Source organism: Nymphaea colorata, chromosome 1, assembly GCF_008831285.2.
Source record: "Nymphaea colorata isolate Beijing-Zhang1983 chromosome 1, ASM883128v2, whole genome shotgun sequence".
Classification (NCBI taxonomy): domain Eukaryota; kingdom Viridiplantae; phylum Streptophyta; class Magnoliopsida; order Nymphaeales; family Nymphaeaceae; genus Nymphaea; species Nymphaea colorata.
Window position 1 is genome coordinate 27,329,909 of NC_045138.2, and position 6,981 is coordinate 27,336,889.

Sequence of the window (6,981 nt, forward strand, 5' to 3'; positions counted from 1 at the left end):
TTTTCCGTTCCTCAGAAGGGTGAGCGAAAAGATTATGTAAAACTTCATAGTAGACAAAATTACCAACATCTGAAAGTTTCCACATCTTTTGTACTGTTACACTTTTGCTTTAAACTTTTTCTTGATGCGTAAAACTTTTTGAACTTATTTCCTTGTTTGTCATAAGGGAATAAGGAATTACGACCACTATTTCCATCATCATCATTTCACCATCAATCAAGAAAAGCCAAACATCAAAAGCAAAATGTGTATAATCAAACTATGATTGCCAGACTTTAGTTCGTATACCTAACTACGGCTGGCATTCAAAAGTTTTCATAATTACCTTTACGATGAAGACTTTTCCCAAATGAACGTTAACAATTTCTTTAGCTCCATGGTGCATGCAAATTGTGTTTAGTTTATGTTACCATGTTATCTGTTTAGCATTACTTTTATGGCCTGACATTTTTTCACTATCCAATGCAAAGGAGACATTCCCTTCGTACTGAGGGACAAGTGTCCCAGTGTCTGTCTCTCACTAGGGCAACCAGGCGTGCCCTTAAAACCCTTAAATCTGTTGAGTCCCATTGAAGGGAGGGGAGCATGTGAGGGAATTTTGGTAAGACCAGAGGATGGCACGTGTGGAATCAAACGTGTGGCTCTAGACATTGACACGCTTCTCTATGAAGTGCAGTTGGAATTGGTGCCCATGGGATGGTAAACTGAGTTCACGGTTTTTTTTTTCCTTTTTTCGGTAGTTTTTGGTGCTTATTTTATGTGTTCTTTTAAACTCCCATCTTAACAATTCAATCAGAGTTGGGCATGAGAGAGTTGCATCAGGAGTCCTTTCACACGTGCACCTGGTTGGAGAGAATTCATATCAAAAGGTGAAAACTAAAAAACTACTACTTCAATATTTTAACATTGTCTGGCAGAGAATATTAATTAATTAATTAATTTAAGGTTTTTTTTATAGTGGAGAGTTTTTCGAGAATGGAGGAAAGTCTTTGGAGCGAGAGACCTAATTTTGCTGGTTTAACAATGCCGTACACACAGTATTCTATGAGGAAAAGGGAATTATTCAACCAGAGTAACTAAGATTCAAGAAAGAACAGATAAAAAAAGTAGAACTAATACAGAAGATTCTACAGGTCCGCCTAACTCCAACTTGTCAATTGAAAAAGGAAAGGACAAAAATTTATGAACTGGAGGCTGACCATTCCTCAGACACAGATTAGTGGGTGAATGTCTGCTAATGTTTGAAGTTTTCAGCAAATAGCTGAATTAAATACATCTTAAGAACAAAAGAGAGAGAGAGAGAGAGAGAGAGCACCAACAACTTAAATACATCTGAAAACTCTCTCTCCCCCCCTCTCTCTCTCTCTAGCTAGATAGAGATAGAGAGAGAGAGAGAGAGAGAGTTTAATTTATCGGTTCAATTTGTTGTTGTTTTAAGCAAAGGATGAAAATGGTTGCCGGTTTCGTTGCATATATTGTAGTGGGCACTGAACCCGCCAAAAATCTATATCATTTATTCCGGCAACAAATGGGAAGACATGAAGAAAACTAACCTGGTCTGTGTTTAGCAATTCGCGGCGGAGGGGAATCGTTATCCAGATTGGAACTATTGAACGGAAAAGTTGTGTGTAAATTAAATGGATCAAATGCTGTAAAGTTCCAATCTCTAGAGTCGGTCCCGGCCCCCACCAACTGATTAACGCTGCCTTTTCTTTTCGATTTTAACTAACGAAACTAATAAAATTCTTAATGATCCAAGATTGAACATTGATGTGGTTGCATACTGATCTTGGTCATATTCTAAATCAGCTAGTTATAATTAGTTTAAGATATCTCATATGTATACCAGGGAAGTATTTGAACCGATATGGTACCTTCGGCAGGACAGACGACTGATCAATTCCAACTTGGAGCTATTTAAACCTTTAGTATGTTTGAAATTGGAGCCGACAGATGGTAGTTTTAGACAAGAGCTTGAAATTTGTTCTTTTTGACGACGACAAATCTCTATCATTAGATAATGAGTTTTTTAATCCTTGTTAAGAATATCATGGTTGGCATATGTGAATTCCAACGAAGAGACTGGGAACATGTTAATTTGAGGATCAACGATCGTCGTTGTTCTTGAAAAAGTCGTGATTTTGGAAGTTCTGGCTTTGAAGTTTCTGCCCTTTTTCTTTTTCCTGTTATGTTGATCTTTTTTTATTTGGTTGAAGTCATCAAACTTGTTTTCTTCTTCGCTGTTTGGTTGAAAAGTGAGAGAATGATTGGATAGATAAGGGCTTTTTTTTATTTTGTTAAGATTCGTAGCTAATTTTAGAAAGATGTGTTGTAAGAACGCCAGATCTCTCGCTTGGCTTTATATGCGAAGGTACATTCAGCAACGTTCTTGAGCCTCAAATTCAGCATATGATGCTAAAAACATCATAGCATTGCATTAAAAAAGATTGAAAAAATCTTGGGTTCTTAGTTGAATTGACAGTTGTTCATCTCCTCCACCTGTTCATTACTAGTTTTAAAAATTCTTATTGTTTCAGGGTTTTCTAATTATAGAAGCAGGAATAAGGATTCTTGGTTGTGATGTAAGTAGAAAAAGGTGAAAATGAAATCCAGGGAGCAAATTGGTCGGTTCATGTTCAAGATCATCAAGATATGCTCATTTGTTAGGGAAAAATTTAGTTGCCTGGATTTTTGTTTCTTGCGGGTTATACCTAAGTTGAAGTTCTAGATTATCCGGCCAATCAAACTTAAAAGGCTGGCCTGACACATGTATATAAGCACAAGCGCAATTTTGGGTTACTTTCCACAATAAAAAGTTTTTCTTTTTGTTTATGTCATTTTTTCCTGGCATTAAAAAACTTTTGGTTATGATAAATACACCAGAAGAAATTTTAAGAAGGTAAGGACTTGTCGACATTTTCATTTGCAAAAGCAAGGTAGAAATGCATGTATACCATGTTATTTACATTTCCTCTTCCATGATTTTCATTTAAACGAGCTGAGAAGCTAATTTTTCTTCTTCTTCCTTTTTTTTTTAATGATAATGAGTCTGGGAAATTCAACCAAGTACTTAAACTTGGTAGAATTCAAACCCAAATATGTTGGATCCAATCACAAGCAATTAGAGCAAGAGAAAGTCCAAATAAAAGTTTGTTTTTCAGTATATGGAGGAGATCATGACAGTTTAATTTGTCGGTAGCTGAGTTAGGATCAAATTTGGTATATCAAAAAATGTCAAAATGATCATACCAGATCCGACCCATTAATATTTCATATCCTTATTCTGGTTATTGAACTTATTATCTGCTGCAATTTTTCAATAAGGATATATTAATAATGCTTCACTAATATGAGTCCGAATCAAGGTCCGTTCTTAACTTATAGATTACATTATGTTGGTCTCGTTTACGTCTCCAACATAATAGATACATGAATATATACTTAACATAGAGAGAGAAAAAACAAACCGATAATAGAGAGAGAGAGAGTACAGCCAAAGCGTATAAAAGTCCTCGCTCAGAAACCTACTTTTCTACTAACTTGTAATTTGAATATCTTTTTATGAAATTTTTTGGTATTGTAATATTTAAATATGAAAGCGAATTAGTTTATGCTTTCGTTTCCTACAATGTTCGGTCATGAAAGTCAAATCAAAGATCCGACGCTGCTATCGTGAAGGCTTTCTCTATGCGTTCATGCTGAGGAAACTAGCGAAGAGAAGACGGACGTTTTCTGAGTCTCGTTAAGGCATGCAGCAGAAAACAGTGGGCAGTCTTTTCCATTCCTTCCTCCTCATCGTGACAGTTCAATCATGCAGAAAATTTCTCCATTTTCTAACTGATTTCTGGATATCATGGCGGTGCCTTGTGCTTTCACCAGAAAAAAAGTTGGTTTTGTAAGTTCTACGGATAAAATAAAAGGCTTGCTTTTTCTTATTTTGTAGACCACTAAAGAACGCAGAAGATGTGCAATAACTTTATAGCTTTTCCTTACTCGTATCCCTGCATTAAAATAATACGAAGATATACCATCTTTGTGATTTCATTGGACGCCTTAACGGTGCCAATTGAATGCCAGTGCAATATAATAATGTTTTCGAGAAACACTTTAATGCAAATATCTTTATGAATGCCAACTTTCAGTCAGATTAGGACAGAATTCATGTGGGGCACTCACCGTTCTAAGTTGGACGACCATGACCTCACACACCATGCGTTTGTATATACGTGCTCCAACAACACACTGTAGATCCAATGAAACTTAACTGTTCCAGTGGTTATATATATATATATATATATATATATATATATATATATATATATATAGAGAGAGAGAGAGAGAGAGAGAGAGAGAGAGATTTACGTGCACCAACAACGGGAAAGCTGCAGATTGACTGTGACTGAGATGGAGTTGATCTGGCGCCTTCAATTCAATGGAGTAGAAGAAACTCTTCCTGCTAGCAGTGCAAACGGCGATCTCGGCAACCTTCTGTCGTCTAATATGGAAATGGACTAACTCATGCAAGTGTTGAGCTCAGAGAAATTAATTGCCAAGGCGACTGTAAAGATAGCTATCATTCTGAATTGGATCTTGTGCGCAACTACTGTTGGTAGCTCATCAGAATCATCGGGAGCCGACATTCAACCGAATTAATATTGCAAGCCAAATCATAGATTCATTGTCGATTCTGAAGTGGTCAGTCGATGAATATTAGACGTTATATATCTTAGTTGGTATTTTTATATGGCAGTAAATCTTTATGTTCAAAGCTTAAGATAGTTTCTATTCTGTGCTTTCAATGCACGGAGAGGATGCTGCAAGATAAAAAAGAGAAACCTCCAGTGTCATTGTTCTAAATCTTTTAGTACATGAACAACATAATTTTTTCTAGTGAATTCCTATACTTTCTGCCATTTGAATCAAATCCAACTTAGCAAAAAAGAAGCAAGAACCAGTTGTTGATTTCATCTAAAAAGTATAGAGTAGAGAGAGAGAGAGAGAGAGATTTGTCTTTTCAATTGGCAAGTTGGGGTTAGGAAGAGGCCTACTAGTTTATGGGGAATTGTGAGCCCTAAAGATTGAATCTTTAAGTCCGTTCCCCAAATCAAAGCGGACCCAGCTTCCCTTGGCAGGCCTTTCTAATCATTTAATGGACATTGTTGTGACATGTGCTTGACAATGTCTCGATTGTTACATGTGACTGAATCCAATTTCAATTTCTATTGAATTTAGATCAGACGAATTCACAAGGCTGCTCAAGCATGGAGTGAACATCGTCTAGTGTTTGACTACTATTAATGTGAAATAACATCAGAATCTCACGGTTTTCTTTTTATGATCATAATTTATCGATACTATGCTGAAAATTAACTAAAGATGCGTGTGATCTCTTGTAGTATTACATGCTACTTACTCTAAAATCTAAACTCAGTTTTACAAGGCCCTGATTGACTGAAAAAGAATATAAAAATAAAAAGAATATATATGCAACTGACACAATCCTTGGTCGTCGCTCTTCGACGGCGAAGAAAAGCTACATTGAGATACGTTTACATGGACAGAGGCAATATGAATAATTGAAGACAAAAACGATGGTGGGTGTGGTCAAGAACAATGACGGGACAATCCGAGACGCAACTTTTTCTGGTCTTAAACCTAGTGCTTCGCTACCCAATGAAGAAAAAAATGGCTACCTGTAAACCATATCTTTATTGGAGTAGGTGTTGAAATGGTTGGTCTTCAAACTGATATCGGTTGTGATCATTCGAACTGTAAATTTTTCTGAAAGGCAAGAATCTGGATTCAAAGTTTGTTGAGGAAACTGGAACTAGAGCATAACCTGCAATTGATACGCTTATCGAAGCATAACCATGACATAGATTACATGGTCAATCGATTAAATATGTTCCGACGCCGAAGAAAGGCCGATTGGTTATTCATTGCACAACCAGCATCCGTTCATCTGTGGATAACCTGTTCTTGTTTGTGTTATTTACAAAACAAATCATGCTAATCCAGTTCAAGTTACAAAAAAAAATTGCCGATTTTATTATTATTTATTTGTTTGCTTCTATTTTTCATCTGTAAATGCTGTTAGCATTTTCTTTTCTTTTGCTTCCTTCTTGCAGCATCTTATCGTAATCTCTCTCCATCTTCACCCTAGACAAAATATCAAACCACTTTACTACCACCACCGTGGGTGGCTGCTACTACCACCATCAGTACTACCATCAACCGTTCTTCTGCAGACATCCTCTAACCACGATCATGATCGCTCACTGTCATCGCCGCCACTGCTGCTGCCATCAGCCCCACAGCCATTCGAGTTACTGATCCTCGATCTCATTCATTAATCGAAAACGACACCCAATTTTAATGTGAGCAGAGATCCGTTTATGACAATCTCAAATTCTTGCAGATGATTGGTCTCATCAATTCATGCTCGCATGTTGGGACTGAAAAAATTTTCTTCATTGGTGACATTATGCTGCGTCACTGACTGTACGCCATAAAAAATGGACGGTGGAGAAAATGGATGTCTTGTATGACTCGTCAAGTTGCATGATTCCTGATAATGTCCACTTCTCACTGGCCGACACTGAATATTACGGCTTTTACCATGATATGAAGATCACACCACCATTAATTGCTTCCCCAAATAAGGGCCAAAGCTCTTAATTAGATCCCAAACAATGTAGACGTATTTTTCATCTCTACCTTCTCGAATTAGAGCATGCCAAACTAATCCTTGAAGTTAAATCTGTCAATAAAGACTTTCTGCTACTGAAATAACATTTACTACTGGAAGGAGAAATAAGAATAACGAGTGCCATTGGATACACACGCATTTGTAATCCCAGATCGATTATACAACTGTGATAAAGCACCATCGGCTGTCAAAATAACAATAGCAGGAACGCTAGTTCGTTTCGATTATGTCAGATAAAATTAGGAAAAACCCTGTGGTTGCTGCCCAATTAT